At 44.3% G+C, this 17,334-nt stretch overlaps 1 long non-coding RNA gene across 8 annotated transcripts in view; it reads left to right on the plus strand.

Annotated features, from left to right (window-relative positions):
- The window catches only part of LOC140196146 (uncharacterized), a 54,973-nt gene extending 41,461 nt beyond the window's left edge, over positions 1–13,512 (plus strand). For 4 of the 8 annotated variants that reach the window (XR_011885627.1, XR_011885632.1, XR_011885631.1 and 1 more), the window contains 2 exons: positions 1,695–1,788; positions 9,753–13,512. This is a non-coding gene — a long non-coding RNA (uncharacterized lncRNA). Of the gene's footprint in view, positions 1–1,694; positions 1,789–3,821; positions 4,315–9,752 lie in introns of all 8 variants that reach the window. The other 4 variants (XR_011885629.1, XR_011885634.1, XR_011885628.1 and 1 more) reach the window with 3 other exon arrangements.
- The last annotated feature ends 3,822 nt before the right edge of the window (positions 13,513–17,334 follow it).

Raw genomic sequence — 17,334 nt, forward strand, 5'->3', positions numbered from 1 at the left:
ACTGTTTCAGGATCAGCTTCTTCCCCTCCACCTTCTGATTTCTGAATGAACCCACAACACTAACATCTTTGTTTTCAATTTTTGCTCTCTTTTTTCACTATTTATTTAAATTTATTTATATGTATTGTAATTTATAATTTTTTTATTCTGTATTGCGATATACTGCTGCCACAAAGCAACATAGTGGACAATGTATGCCAGTGTTGTTAAACCTGATTCTGACAAGGACCAGTTCTCCGGACTTGAACTCTGAAGTCTGATGCCCCGAGCTCTCGTAGCATCGCGCGAACAACTACACTATCTGTAGGGTCATAGTTCACAGCGCGGAAACAGGCTGTCCGACCCATCTTCTCCATGCCAACCACAATGCCTATCAGAGCTAGTCTCATTTGCCTCTGTTTGTCCTGTATCCTCATAAATATTTCCTATCCACATACTCGTCCAAATGTCTTTGAAACACGGTGGTTGTACCTATCTCTGCCACTCTCGTCAGCTTGTTCCAACCAAGTGAAAACGTTGACACAAAGATAGGTAGTACTGATGAAGCAATGCGATTACAGAAGGACTTAGACAAATTGGAAGAATGGGCAAAAAAGTGGCAGATGGAATGTAGTGTTGGGAAAGGTATGATAATGCATTTTGGTAAAAAGAACAATAGTGTGGACTATTATCTAAATGGGGAGAAGATTCAAACATCAGAGGTGCAAAAAGTCCTCATGCAAGACTCCCTGAAGGTGAATTCACAGGTTGAGCCTGTGGGAAAGAAGGCAAATGCAATGTTGGCATTTATTTCAAGGGGAATAGAATATAAATGCAAGGAGACAATGCTGAGCCTTTATAAGACACTAGTCAAGCCACACTTGGAGTATAGTCAACAGTTTTGGACCCCATATCTCAGAAAGGATGTGTTGTCATTGGAGGGAGGCCAGAGGAGGTTCATGAGGATTATTCCAGGAATGAAGGGGTTAACATATGAGGAGCATTTGGCAGCTTTGGCCCTGTATTCACTGGAATTTAGAGGATTTGCGGGGATCCCATTGAAACCTACCAAATGTTGAACGGACTAGATAAAATGGATGTGCAGAGGATGCTTCCAGAACTGGAGGGCACAGCCTCAAGATTGAGGGGTGACCCTTTAGAACAGAGTTAAGGAGGAATTTTTTTAGCCAGAAAGTAGTGAATCGGTAAAATGCTCTGCTACAGACTGCAGTGGAGGCCAAGCCCGTGAGTATATTTCCAATGAAAATTGATAGTTTCCTGATTGGTCACGGCAGGAAGGCAAGTGTATGGGTTGAATGGGATCCAGGGTCAGCCATAATGGAATGATGGAGCAAACTCGATGGGCTAAATGGCCTACTTCTGCTTCTGCGTCTTATGGTCTTATAGTCTTGTGGTTGCCCCTCAAGTCTCCTTTTAAATCTCTCTCCTCTCGCCATAAACTTGTGTCTTCTAGTTTTAGATTGCCATACCCTGGGGAAAAAGCTGTGACAATGCAGGTTGCGCTCAGACCCAACACTTCTCCCTTCAACCACCCTGCACTGCGTTAGATCAGACTGTTTAATTCTTAGATAAGACTGTTTAATTCTTAGATTAGACTGTTTAATTGTTATTTTCTTTGCAGTTTAGTAATTGATTGTTTGCTTGTAATTTATTTGCTTGCCTATATTCAAGTAACTGCCTAATATGTTTCCTAGTGGTATGAAAGAAGGTACAGGAGACTCAGGACCCACGCCACCAAGTTCAGGAACAGTTATTACCCCTCAGCCACCAGGCTCTTGAACCAGAGGGGTAAGTTGTCTGTAAGGAGTTTGCACCTTCTCCCCATTGACCGTGTGCATTTCCTCTGGGTCCACTGCTTCCCTCCCACAGTCCAAAGATGTACCGGTTGATAGGTTAATTGGTCATTGTAAATTGTCCCATGATAAAGCCGGGATTAGATCAGGGGATTACTGGGCTGTGTGGCATGAAAGACTGGAAGGGCCTATTCTGTGCTGTATTTCAGTAAATAAACTTCACTTGACCCATCATTGAGATGTTCCCAAACCTATGGACTCACCCTCAAGGACTCTTCATCTCATTTCTCAATATTTATTGCTTATTTATTTTTTATTAGTTCTTCTTTCTCGAACTTGCACAGTTTGTAGTCTATTACACTCTAGTTGAATGCCCCAGTTGGATGGTCTTTTGCTGATTCTGTTATAGTTACTGTTCTCTAAATTTATTGAGCATACCCTCAAGAAAATGAATCTCAGGGTTGTATATGGTGATATATGTGTACTTCGATAATGAATTTACTTTGAAATTTGAATTGGAAATTCAAAAAAATCCCTCTGGTCATTGTACAAAGTATGATTCTGGGAAGGTCTGGATGCCTCTTTGTCCCGCAATATTTGAATAAGTGTGATCTCATTGGTTGAACTTATTAATAAATTTGGATCAAAATAGCTGACCATATTACAGCTCCATCTCAGTCTGATTTCCTTTTTCTCTCTTGTCAACTAGTAGACCTCAATCACTGCCTGTTAACTTTCCTTTGATCTATTAACCCTTAATAAAGCATCAGAATTGAACAACTGAAAGCCAGTGAAGCTGCTCGGACTGAAGTGAGTTAGCATCTGGTTAATAGTGCAACTCATAATGATCTGGTGTGGGTTGATTGGTCAAAGGACCTGTTTCCATGCCACAGGATACTCTGTCTCTTTGTACGACTCTCCGTCACTCAGCTTTCACCCAGGAGAGACTTCATGACCAGGCTGTGCAGGTTCATTCACAAGTTCAAGTTTATTGTCGTCTGACTGTACGTATACACAACCAAATGAAACAATGTCCCTCTGGACCACAGTCCACCTATACAACATATATCACACATTGCACCAAAAACAAAATATTAGTCATAGTCGTACTTTATTGATCCCGGGGAAAATTAGTTTTCGTTACAGTTGCACCATAAGTAATTAAATAGTAATAAAGCCATAAATAGTTAAATAGTAATATGTAAATTATGCCAGGAAATAAGACCAGGACCAGCCTATTGGCTCAGGGTGTCTGACCCTCCAAGGGAGGAGTTGTAAAGTTTGATGGCCACAGACAGGAATGACTTCCTATGACGCTCTGTGCTGCATCTCGGTGGAATGAGTCTCTGGCTGAATGTACTCCTGTGCCCACCCAGTACATTATGAGGTGGATGGGTGACATTGTCCAAGATGGCATGCAACTTGGACAGCATCCTCTTTTCAGACACCACCATCAGAGAGTCCAGTTCCATCCCCACAACATCACTGGCCTTACGAATGAGTTTGTTGATTCTGTTGGTGTCTGCTACCCTCAGCCTGCTGCCCCAGCACACAACAGCAAACATGATAGCACTGGCCACCACTGACCCGTAGAACATCCTCAGCATCGTCCGGCAGATGTTAAAGGACCTCAGCCTCCTCAGAAGATAGAGACAAAATTGCCACAAATTAGTCAATAAAATATAATTCAAAGTGCATGTGGTGCACAGCACAGGAAAACAGTAAACAGCTCGCTGTCCTAGTGATGAGACCTCGATGGTGGCAGGGTATTCATTAATCTCACAGCCTGAGGGAAGCAGTTGTTACCCAGACTAGCAGTCCTAGTCCTGATGCTCCTGTACCTCCTTCCTGACGGTAGTGGGTCAAAGAGATTGTGGAATGGGTGGTAGGGATCCTCAATAATACTTCACTCTCTTCATCTGCAATGCTTATGGATAAATGTCATAAATGGGTGGGGGTGGAGACCCCAGTGATCGTCTTGGCGGTTTTTGCTGTCCTCTGTAACGTCCATTTTACTATCACTCGCAGCATCAATTTGCAAGACTCCACCCATCTGCAAGGCAGATTCTGCTCGAATTCCATTTACAAGTCAGCAGACGACTCTACTGTAGTGAGCTGTCTTACAAGCAAGAGTGAGGCAGAACACAGGAAGGAGATAGAGAGCCCAGTGATACTGTGTCATCAAAAGAATCTTCCCCCTGGTATTGGTAAAACAGAAGAGCTTGTCATTGACTTCAGGAAGTGGGGGGTGGTGCGCATCCTTCTGTCTGCATAGATGGCGTTGAACTTGAGAAGTTTAAGAGCCTCAGGTTCTGAGGTGTGGGTATCAGTAGCCAGTCGTGGTCCAAACATGTTGATGCAACAACAGAGGAAGATCATCCTCAGGAGGCTAAAGAAACTCACCATGTCCCCTTCGACTCTTCTGGAGTTTTACTGATGCACCGTTGAAAGCATTCTGTTTGGATGCATCATGGCTTCGTACAGCAACTGCTCTGCACATGACCACGAGAAACTGCAAAGAGTTAAGGACAAAGCTCAGCATATCATAGTAGTCAGATTACATTCCAAGGACTCTGTCTACACTTCTCATTGCTTTGATAAAGCAGTCAAGATAATCAAAGACCCCACCCAGCCCGGGCATTCTCTATTCTCCCCTCTCCCATCGGGCAGAAGATACAAAAGCCCGAAAGCACGTACCGCCAGATTCAATAACAGCTTCTGTTATAAGACTATTGAAGTTTCTCTTGTACGATAAGATGGACTGTTGACTTCAAAATCTATCTCATTATGATCTTACACCTTATTGTGTGCCTGCACTGCACTTTCACTGTATCCAAGTACATATACGTTACCATATAGAATCCTAAGATGCATTTTCTTGTGGGCATTCACAAACAACCAATGTGCAAAAGACAACATTCTGTGCAAATGCAAAAAGCAAAAAAAACAAACCGAATAATAATGATAAATAACTAAGTAATAAATATCGAGAACATGGAATGAAGAGTCCTTGACGGTCAGTCCGTAGGTTGTGGAATGATTCAGTGATGGGGTGAGTGAAGTTGTCCGCTCTGGTTCAGGAGCCTGATGGTTGAGGGATAATAATTGTTCTTGAATCTGGAGGTGTGGGTCCCAAGGCTCCTGTACCTCTTTCCTCATAGCAGTAGCAAAAAGAGAGCACGTCCTGGGTGGTGGGGGTCTTTGATGATGGACGCTGCTGACCTCTGACAGCGCTTTGTGCAGATGTGCTCATTGGTGAGGGGGCACTGTGTAATGATCTGATCTGTATGAACAGTATGGAAGGCACATTTTTGACTGTGACAATAATAGACTATTTTACTAATTTACCAGAGTCTGAATTATGAGCTGGAGTTTAAAGAATTAGGGGGTATCTATTGATACCTATTGAATATTGAAAGGTCTAGATAGAGTAGATGTGGAGAGATGGTTTCCAATTGTGGGGGAGTCTAGGACCAGAGGGCACAGACTCAGAATAGAGGGATGTCCATTAAGACCAGAAGTGAGATCGACTTTTATTTAGCCGGAGGGTGGAGAATCTGTGGAACTCATTGCCACAGATGGCTCTGGAGGCAAACTTATTGGGAGATTGATAAGTTAGGGTGTGAAAGTTTATGGAGAGAAGGCAGGAAAATGGGTATATTAAAAGTGGAAGTTGATAGCTCCTTGACTATTAAGGTCAAAGATCATGGGGAGAAAGCAGGAGAACGGGGTTGAGAGGGATAGTAAACCAGTCATGATGAAATGGCAGAGCAGAGTTGATAAGCTGAATGGACGAATTCTGCTCCTATGTCTTATGATCTTATGATCTCTTATGGACTTAACACCCTTTGAGGGGAAACTTTTGGGTTTAGTCTATCATAAATTAACCACCCCTCACTGAAAGTCTTGCCAGAAGGAACTATCTCTCCACCTCCACACCAATGTCCTTGCAACAGTTTACTGGTTCCAAAGATTCAAAATCAGAATCAGTTGGCATATCACTGACCTATGTTGTGAAATCTGTTGATTTGCAGCACTACGTTACAATAAGCCGTATTAAAAATAAGTAAGTATGACAAAGCAAGAGCAAACTAGTAAGATAGTGTTCATGGTTTCCTGAACCACTCAGGAATCTGCTGGCAGAGGGGAAGAAGCTGTTCCCGAAACACAGAAACTAGCCTGGGGAAAAGGCTTTTACCATCTACTTTATATAAGGCTTTCATAATTTTAATCATTTTATAGTATCACCCTTCCGACCATGGACCTATTTCTGAAAGTTATTTTTTGCATTAAGTAAAGTAAAAGTATCCGTTAGTCTTGCAAGACCATGGATCTGCGCCTGGAAAGTCTTCACTCCCCAGGGCGCAGGCCTGGCCAAGGTTGTATGGAAGACCAGCAGTTGCCCATGCTGCAAGTCTCCCCTTTCCACAACACCAATGTTGTCCAAGGGAAGGGCATTAGGACCCATACAGCTTGGCACCAGTGCCATCGCAGAGCAATGTATGGTTAAGTGCCTTGCTCAAGGACACAACACGTTCCCTCAGCTGGGGCTCGAACTCACGACCTTCAGGTCGCTAGTCCAATGCCTTAACCACTTGGCCATGTGCCCACACTTTTGCATTAGTATATTGTGTAACACACTGCCTAATTCTCTTCACTGCATCGTGCACTGTGAGACAGTGAAATATCTCCTGCACTTAATAAAGTAGCCACTGACTGTATATTTGTGGTCTTCTGCTCTTGTCCCCCGTTCACTTCGAAGTTTTCCACAGGCCATAAAATTATCTTGTCATTTACATCCTGGGTGTGTAGCACCAAATTCAGTTCCCCCAATCATCTTTAATTTCACTGCCAATATTTATTCCAGCCTCAGGAAGGGTTGGTGCACATGCTCCTGTCTACGTCAAAGGTAGCTTCAGATTCCTCGGAGTGAAGATTGCCTGTTCTGGTGCAAATACGTCTGCCCAGTCCCACCAACCTGGACCTAGACCATATCCCTCCATACCCCTCCCATCAACGTACCTATCCTGACCCCACCACTGGCAACTCGTTCCACAGTCTCACCACCCTCTGAGTGAAGAATTTAATCAATTTCCTTCGGGATCAATAAAGTATGACTGTGACTATGATTATAACTAGAAGTTCCCCTCATGTAACCCTTAAACATTACACTTTTCACCCTTCTAGTTCTAGTCCCCCAACCACAATGGAAAAGCCTGATTGCATTTACCTTATCTATACCCCTCACAATTTTGAATGCCTCTATCAAATCTCCTCTCCTTCTCCTATGCTCCAGGGAATAAAGTCTTTACCTATACATTTTCCTATAACTCAGGGCCTCACGTTGTGGTAACATCCTCGTCTCAATCCTTGTTAAATGTGAGGGACTCTGCCTTCAACATTCCCTCAGGCAAAAAGGTGCAAATTCCAACTCTCCTCTGGGTGAAAATATTTCTCATCAGATTCCCCTAAGTCTCTCACTTACTTCAGTCTGAGGCCCTCTTAACTGCCCACCTACCACAAGAATGTAATGTTGAGGCTTTATAAGGCTGGAGTATTGTGAGCAGTCTTAGGCCTCTATGTCAGAAAGGATATGCCGGCATTGGAGAGGGTTCAAATGAGGTTCACAAAAATTATTCCGGGATTGAAAGGCTTATCATACGAGGAATGTTAGATGGTTCTGGGCCTATACCTGCTGGAATTTAGATGAATGGGAGGGGGTCTCATTGAAGCCCTTTGGATATTGAAAGGCCCAGACAGAGTAGATGGAGAGAGTTTGTTTCCTATAGTGGGGAAGTCTAGGACCAGAGGGCACAGACTCCGAATAGATGGACGTTCATTTAAAACGGAGGTGAAGAGGAATTTCTTTAGCCAGAGGGTGGTGAATCTGTGGAATTCATTGCCACAGGCGGCTGCGGAGGCCAAGTTATTGGGTATGTTAAAGGTGGAAATTGATAGATTCTTGATAAATCAGGCGTGAAAGATTACAGGGAGAAATCAGAAGAATGGGGTTGAGAGGGAAATGATCAGCCATGTCACAATAACGGAGCAGGATACTAATTCTGTTCCAATGGCTTACGGCCTTATTGTCTGATCGATTCCCTTCGTAGTATCATACACTTCCAACAGGTTACACCTCGCCATTCCCGGCTGTGGGAAAACAACCATCCTGCAGCTACCCAGATCAACAAGTTCCATCTCATGTGAGTCAGATCTGAAACCCAGCAGTTTTTCTTATTTCAGCATCATCTGTTTTTATCAGAATCAGGATCAGGTTTGTTGTTACCGACATTTGTTGTTAAATTTGTTGTTTTGCAGCAGCAGTGCAGTGCAGTGCATAAAATGATTCCTGTAAGTTACAGCAAGAGATCCTAAGCAACCTGCACAAAATGCCAGAGGGACTCAGCACGTCAGGCAACATCGATGCAAGTGAATAAACAGTCAACATTTCTGGCCAAGACCCTTCTTCAGGACTGGAAGGGAAAGGGGATGATGCCAGAATAAAAAGGTGGGGGCGGGGGGAAGGAGAATAGCTCGAAGGTGACAGGTGAAGCCAGGTGGCAGGAAAGTAAAGGGTGAGAGGAAGGAATCTGATAGAAGAGGAGAGGAGAGTGGACCACAGGAGAAAGGGAAGGAGGAGGGGACCCAGGGGGAGGTGATAGGCAGGTGAGAAGGGGTAAAAGGCCAGTGTGGGGAATAGAGGGGAAGGGGAATTTTTTTTACTGGAAGGAGAAATCAATATTCATGTCATCAGGTTGGAGGCTACCCGGGCAGAAGGTGTTGGTCCTCCACTAAGAAATGTAAGGATTTTTTGGAAATCTTTTTCTAAGTAAGGACATGCCAGCATTGGAGAGGGCCCAGAGGAGGTTCACAAGAATGATGTTGGGAATGAAAGTGAACCCAGCACAGAAGTGCAGTTGTGAAGAAAGCAAGGCAGTGTCTCTACTTCCTTGAGAGTTTGTGAAGATTCAGCGTGACGTCTAAAACTTTGACAAACATCTATAGATGTGTAGTGGAGAGTGTATTGACTGGCTGCATCACAGCCTGGTATAGAAACAGTAATGCTTTGAACGGAAATTCCTACAGAAGGTAGTAGGTTCAACCCAGTAGAAACATAAAAAACATACCAGCACAATACAAGCCCTTTGGCCCACAAAGCTGTGCAGGACATGCCCCTCCCTTAGAACTAACCAGGCTTTAACCATAGCCCTCTATTTTTCTAAATCACAATCAAATCACAAGTAAATTGTCAGATCTACATGAAATGCTTTTGTAGGAAAGCAGCATCCACCATCAGAGATCCTCCCCACCCAGGCCATGCTCTCTTCTCACTGCTGCCATCAGGTAGAAGGTACAAGATGCCTCAGGACTCGTATCACTAGGTTCAAGAACAACTGCTACCCCTCAACAATCATGCTCTTGAACAAAAGGGGATAACAATACTCACTTGCCCATCACTGAGATGTTCCCACTCCAGTGATCTCACTTTAAGGACCCTTTGTTCATTATCTCATGTTCTCATATTTTTTGCTGTTTATTTATATTTGTGGTTGCACAGTTTGTTGTCTTCTGTATTCTGGTCGATCTTTTATTGATCCAGTTAGAGTTATTATTCTATAAATGAATCTCTGGGTTGTATATGGTGCCGTACGTACTTTGATAATAAAATGTACTTACTTACTGAGGCAGGTACAACAGTATCATTTCAAAAACACTGGAATAGGTACAGGGAGGGGCAGGGGTTGGAGAGATGTGGGCCAATCGCAGGAAATTGGACACTGCGTTCGGCACGGACTGGTTGACCCCAAGGGCCTGTTTCCATGTTGTATTGCTCTCTCACTCTGTGATAGGCAGGCAATGGTCCTGCACAACCCCAATCGCTACCTCAGTATACGAACCCTCTGACCACTTTTCACTACAATCAACTCCTTTTTAATTCCTGTTCTGTTCTTCCTTCAGGAAATCTGTTCAAGGGGGTGCTGCACTACATGAAGACGACCTCCACTGTGCTACAGAGAATAAGCGGCAGCTACGAGAGCAGAGGCTGAACCAGAAGAGGCTAACCAGAGCCCACACTGCAGCAGAATATGTGGATCCCAGAGCAGCTTCTTGCAGGGCTTCCAACCCTGTTCATGGCAAAGGACCAACACCATGAAGCAAGGACCCCAGATTGGGGAGCCCTGCATCTACAGTCACCTGAGGGCACACCAAAGATAACCTTTTCAGAGAACATCATACTCTACTTGAGTAATCAAAGTTCAAAGTAAATTTATTAGCAAAATACTGCCTGTCACCTGAGATTCATTTTCACAGCAAATACAAAGATATATCACACACGAAGACGGACGAGCAACTAATGTACAAAAGAGAACAAACTGTGCAAAAAAAAGAAAAAAATATATAATAATAAATAAATAAGTAATAAACATCTAGAACTTGAATTAAAGAGTCCTTGAAACTGAGTTCAATGTTGGGGCAGATAAAGTTATCCTCTCAGTTTCAAGAGCCTGATGTTTGAGGGGGTATAAGTAGTCATAGTCATACTTTATTGATCCCGAGGGAAATTGGTTTTCGTCACAGTTGCACCAACCAGGAATAGAGTATAAATAAAGCAATGTAAAACCATAAATAATTAAATAGTGATATGTAAATGCCAGGAAATAAGTCCAGGACCAGCCTATTGGCTCAGGGTGTCTGACCCTCCAAGGGAGGAGTTGTAAAGTTTGATGGCCACAGGCAGGAATGACTTCCTATGACGCTCTGTGTTGCATCTCGGTGGAATGAGTCTCTGGCTGAATGTACTCCTGTGCCCACCCAGTACATTATGTAGTGGATGGGAATGTTCCTGAACCTGGTGGTGAGAGTTCTGAGGCTCCTGGACTATGTTCCTGATGGCAGCAGCAAGAGGAGAGCAGAGCCCGGATAGTGGGGGGGAATCCTTGATAATGGCCCCCAACTAATAAAAAATTAGGTATAGTTTGTTCTTTTCTTGTGAATGTTATCTGATGTGATGCGCCTGTGATTGATTTATTTAGTGGTACACCGCAGAGTAGGACATTCCAGCCCTTCGAGGTACACTGACCCAGCAACCTCACAACCTGATTAACCCTACCCTAATCACGGGACAATTTACAACCACCAGCGAACCATTCTGGTTTGTCTTGGACTGAGGGAGGACGTGGGAGGAGCTGGGGAAATCCCACACATAGGGAGGATGTATAGAACAGCGCCAGAATTGAACTCTGAGCTCTGGACTGATCGTGCGGAGCCATTACAGCCTGAGTTTTTCATTGTGCGTGTGGCAAGATTCTCCTCTTTGGTCCAACACAAGAAGTGCTGGAGGAACTCAGCAGGCCAGACAGCATCTATGGAGAGTCGACGCTGGCTGTCCATTTCTCTCCATACTGCCTGGCCTGCTGAGTTCCTCCAGCATTTTGTGTGCGTCCCTCTGGATTTCCAGTACCTGTCCGATGGACGCCACTGTAGCATAGCGGCTAGTGCGACACTATTACACCCCGGGGCGTGAGTTTGAATGATACTATCTGTAAGGAGTTTGTACATCCTCCCTGTGGAATACGTGGGTTTGCTCCAGGTGCTCCAGTTTCCTCCCAAAGTCCAAAGGCGTACCGGTTAGTAGGTGAATTGGTCATTGTAAATTGTTCTGTGATTAGGCTGGGGTTAAACTGGTGAGTTGCTGGGCAGTGTGGCTCGTTGGGCCGGAACAACCCTTTCTGCATTGTATCTCTAAATAAATAAAGATCCTTGGCTGTCAGCTACCAACATTAAAAGACCTGTTCATTGCCAGAGCGAAGAAATGAACTAGAAATGTTACTTAAACACGAGGAATTCTGCAGATGCTGGAAATTCAAGCAACACACATCAAAGTTGCTGGTGAACGCAGCAGGCCAGGCAGCATCTCTAGGAAGAGGTACAGTCGACGTTTTGGGCCGAGACCCTTCATCAGGACTAACTGAAGGAAGAGCTGCGTTCACCAGCGACTTTGATGTGTGTTGCTAGAAATAGTACTGCTGATTCCACCCACCCTGTCAATCAGCTACTACAAGTCCATCCCCACCAGGTCTACACGTCATTTCTGAAGCTTCTTTCCTGTAACTCTCCAGCTTCTCAACAAAACTCACTCAAGTGTAATACCCTGACTGTCCCTGTACAACATCCATTCAATGGCCTTTCCTGCTCTCCTTGTTCTGTGATAGTTATTGAGTCTGTTCACATGTTCACATTTATTTCAGTTTGTGTATTGACTTTTGCTCAGTGACTGTTCATTGCTCATGCATGGCTGTTTGCACTGTTGTATTGTAAATTGCTGGTAGCTATTGTTTGTCGCTATGGTATTGTCCTGCATTTTATGCTTGGCACCAAACCACAATCAATTCTGGTGTTTTACACGTACTGTCAAGAAAGTGATTCAGAATCTGAAATAGAATTTTAAAAACTAAATTCCGTGACCCTTACCCTCTACTGAGGCACAGTTTTGTCAGGACAGTGCTGTGAATGGACCTGGCACTCCGACTGAAACAAACTCCATTGTGATGAACAGAAATCCTGAGCAACCACGCCCTGAATATTTCCCCAAGAAACTAACAAAGTTCAAGTCCTAAGTAAATGTATTATCAAAGGACATAAATGTCATAAATCTTTCTTGTGGGCATACTCAATAAACTCATAATAGAATAATAACCATTATAGAATCAGTCAAAGACCATGCCAACTTGGGCATTCAACCAGTGTACACAAGACATCAAAGTGTGCAAATAGAAAAAGAAAGGAATAATAATTAATAAATAATCAAAAAGTATTAAGAGCATGAGATGAAGAGTCCTTGAAAGTGAGTCCATAGGTTGCGGGAACAGTTCAGTGATGGGGCAAATGAAATTCAGTGAAATTATCCCCACTGGTTCAAGACCCTGATGGTTGAAGGGTAATAACCGTTCCTGAACCTGGTGGTGTGGGACCTGATGGTTGAGGCGTAATAACCGTTCCTGAACCTGGTGGTGTGGGACCTGATGATTGAGGGGTAATAACTGTTCCTGAACCTGGTGGTGTGGGACCTGATGTTTGAGGGGTAATAACTGTTCCTGAACCTGGTGGTGTGGGACCTGATGGTTGAGGGGTAATAACTGTTCCTGAACCTGGTGGTGTGGGACCTGATGGTTGAGGGGTAATAACTGTTCCTGAACCTGGTGGTGTGGGACCTGATGGTTGAGGGGTAATAACTGTTCTGAACCTGGTGGTGTGGGTCCTGATGGTTGAGGGGTAATAACTGTTCCTGAACCTGGTGGTGTGGGACCTGATGGTTGAGGGGTAATAACTGTTCCTGAACCTGGTGATGTGGGACCTGATGGTTGAGGGGTAATAACTGTTCCTGAACCTGGTGGTGTGGGACCTGATGGCTGAGGGGTAATAACTGTTCCTGAACCTGGTGGTGTGGGACCAGATGGTTGAGGGGTAATAACTGTTCCTGAACCTGGTGGTGTGTGGGACCTGATGGTTGAGGGGTAATAACTGTTCCTGAACCTGGTGGTGTGGGACCTGAGGCTCAATCCTGATGGTAGTAGTGAAAAGAGAGCATGGCCTGGATAGTGAGGGTCATTGATGATGGAGGCCGCTTTTCTGCGACAGTGCTTCATGTGGATGTTCTCAAAGCCAGAGAGGGCTTTACCTGTGATGGACTGGGCTGCATCCACTACTTTTTGTGAGATAACACACATCAAAGTTGCTGGTGAACGCAGCAGGCCAGGCAGCATCTCTAGGAAGAGGTACAGTCGATGTTTCAGGCCGAGACTCTTCGTCAGGACTAACTGAAAGAAGAGCTAGTAAGACTACTAGTTCTTCTTAGCTCTTCTTTCAGTTAGTCCTGACGCAGGGTCTCAGCCCGAAATGTCGACTGTACCTCTTCCTAGAGATGCTGCCTGGCCTGCTGCGTTCACCAGCAACTTTGATGTGTGTTGCTTGAAATTCCAGCATCTGCAGAATTCCTCGTGTTTGGACTTTTTGTGAGATTGTCAGTTTGAGGGCATTGGTGTTTCAATGCCAAGCTATGAGACAGCCAGTCAATATACTCTGTACTACACATCTGTGCATGTTTGACAAAAGTTTTATATGTCATGCCGGATCTTAGTTAATCTGATTGAATTAAAATTAATTATTGCTTTTACATTCATTGTTTGTTGACTTATTGCCTAGCAACAGAAGTTAACACTTTTAGTGACTTGTGGCATTCCAGTTCATGTTCAGATCAGGTCATTGTCATTCAGTGGTACACATGTATACAGCTGAACGAAACAACATTCTTCACGGCTAAGGTGCACAACACAGTACAGAAAACTCACACATACAACACAAATAAATTAACAAATATATTCCAGAAGATTGACAATTAAAATAAGGTGCATTTATGACACAAGATTAATAGAAAACAGTGTAGTGCTTCTGGCACTTTGTACTTGATGTGAACTTGGCGGTGGCAGGGAGTTCAGTAGTTTCATGGCCTGGGGGAAGAAGCTGTTTCCGATGCTGACAGTCTTTATCCTTATGCTGTGGTACCTCCTCCCTGATGTTAGGCTGTCAAGGGGACTGTGGGATGGATCTTTGACAATGCTAAGGCCCTGCGTATGCTGCACTCCTGGTAAATTTCTTTGCTTGGTGGAAAGCAGACCATAAGACCTTAAGATACAGGAGCAGAAGTAGGCCATTCAATCATGGGCTGATCCAGTCATCCCCACTCCCCTGCCTTGTCCCCATACCCTTTGATGCCCTGGCTAATCAAGAACCTATGCCTTAAAGGCACCCAGCGACTTGGCCTCCACAGCCACTCGTGGCAACAAATTCCACAGATTTACCACCCTCTGACTAAAGGAATTTCTACTCATCTCAGTTCTAAACAGACGACCTTCAATCCTTGAATTCGTGTCCTCTTGTCCTGGACTCCCCTGCCTTGGGAAATAACTTTTCCATAACTAATCTGTTCAGGCCTTTTAACATTCAGAAAGTTTCTGTGAGATCCCCCCTCATTCTCCTGAACTCCAGGGAATACAGCCCAAAAGCTGTCAGACGTTACTCATACAGTAACCCTTTCATTCCTGGAATCATTCTCGTGAATCTTCTCTGAATCCTCTCCAGTGTTAGTATATCCTTTCCAAAATAAGGAGCCCGAAACTGCACACATACTCTAAGTGTGGTCTCACGAGTGCCTTATAGAGCCTCAACATCACATCCCTGCTCTTATATTCTATACCTCTAGACATGAATGCCAACAGTACATTTGCCTTCTTCACAGCCAACTCAACCTGAAGGTTAACCTTTAGGATATAGAAACAGAGAAACATAGAAAACCCCAGCACCTTAAACCTGCGTTCTCTTGTGGCAACTGTTTCAGCCCTGGGGAAAAGCCTTTGACTATCCACAAGATCAATGCCTCTTATCATCTTGTACACCTCTATCAGGTCACCTCTCATCCTCCAACACTCCAAGGAGAAAAGGCCAAGTTCACTCAACCTATTCTCATAAGGCATGCTGCCCAATCCAGGCAACATCCTTGTAAATCTTCTCTGCACCCTTTCTACAGCTTCCACATCTTTCCTTTAGTGAGGCAACCAGAACTGTGCACATAACTCCAAGTGGGGTCTGACCAGAGTCTTATATAGCTGCAACATTACCTCTCGGCTCCTAAACTCAATTCCACAATTGATGAAGGCCAATGCACCGTATGCCTTCTTAACCACAGAGTCAACCTGCGCAGCTGCTTTGAGCATCCTATGGACTCGGACCACACGATCCCTCTGATCCTCCACACTGCCAAGAGTCTTACCATTAATACTATATTCTGGCATCATATTTGACCTACCAAAATGAACCACTTCACACTTACCTGGGTTGAACTCCATCTGCCACTTCTCAGCCCAGTTTTGCATCCTATCAATGTCCCGCTGTAACCTCTGACAGCCCTCCACACTATTCACAACATCTCCAACCTTTGTGTCATCAGCAAACTTCCTAACCCATCCCTCCACTTCCTCATGTAAGAGTAAGCGTCCCAGAACAAATCCCTAAGGCACACCACTGGTGACCGACCTCCATGCAGAATATGACCGTCTACAACCACTTGTAAGGGGCTTCTTTTTTTTATGTCACTGCGTAGTCTAATTAAAATGGCTTCTTTGTTATGTTGTAATTGAAAGGGCTTCTTTGTTATGTTAATTGCTGAGAAAGTCCTTCCCGCTAGCAGTTTTTTTTAAATCATGTTACTGATAAGAAGATGTTATGAACCAATTGCGATAGTTGTTATGTTTTTGGTGTATCTGTAAGATATTGTATGCGCGGGGTTTTGGGGCAGAAGGCGGGAGAGAGAGACAGAGGATGGACCAGGTGCTGTGAGCCCGCTAATGGGGTCGGACCCCAAGCGGGGCGTTTGGCGAGGAGAGGAGACGGAGACGAACTTGTGTAGAGCGTCTAGTCAACCACCGTTGTTGGTCCCAGGCAGCTGGACGAGGTGGTCCGAGGGATCGCAGGGTAAAGAAGAAGGGTCCTGAGCATCAACTGTTTGTGCACGAAGAGATTGAACTTTGATAAGTGTGGCACCTTTTATTTTCCTTTTATATTTTATTCTCTATTAATTATATAGTTCCAGTAATATCTATAAACTGTAAATCATTTAATCGTATCTGGTGTATTGTCTGTTATTTGGGTGGGGTGGGGTACATCACACAGCATCCACACAAACTAATTACCCAGTTTGGCGGGGCTGAGAGCTGTTCCTTAGATGACAGCAAGCCGAGCGACCCTGAGGCTGGCCAGGGGGGCTACACACTCTTTGCCTTCTGTGGGCAAGCCAGTTCTGGATCCACAAAGCAATGTCCCCTTGGATCCCATACTTTCTCAATAAGCCTTGTATGGGGTACCTTATCAAATGCCTTGCTGAAATCCATATGCACTACATCTACTGCTCTTCCTTCATCAATGTGTTTAGTCACATCCTCAAAAAATTCAATCAGTCTTGTAAGGCACAACCTGCCCTTGACAAAGCCATACTGACTATTCCTAATCACACTATACCTCTCCAAATGTTCATAAATCCTGCCTCTCAGGATCTTCTCCATCAACTTACCAACCGCTGGAGTGAGACTCACTGGTCTATAATTTCCTGGGCTATCCCTACTCCCTTTCTTGAATAAAGGAACAACATCCGCAACCCTTCAATCCTCCGGAACCTCTTCCGTCCCCATTGATAATATAAAGATCATTGCCAGAGGCTCAGCGATCTCCTCCCTCGCCTCCCACAGTAGCCTGGGGTACATCTCGTCCTGTCCCGGCGACTTATCAAACGATGCTTTCTAAAAGCTCCAGCACATCCTCTTTCTTAATATCTACATGCTCAAGCTTTTCAGTCTGCTGCAAGTCATCACTACAATCACCAAGATCCTTTTCCATAGTGAATACCGAAGTAAAATATTCATTAAGTACCTCTGCTATTTCCTCCAGTACCATACATACTTCCCCACTGTCAAACTTGATAAGTCCTATT

Source organism: Mobula birostris, chromosome 4, assembly GCF_030028105.1.
Source record: "Mobula birostris isolate sMobBir1 chromosome 4, sMobBir1.hap1, whole genome shotgun sequence".
Lineage (NCBI taxonomy): Eukaryota > Metazoa > Chordata > Chondrichthyes > Myliobatiformes > Myliobatidae > Mobula > Mobula birostris.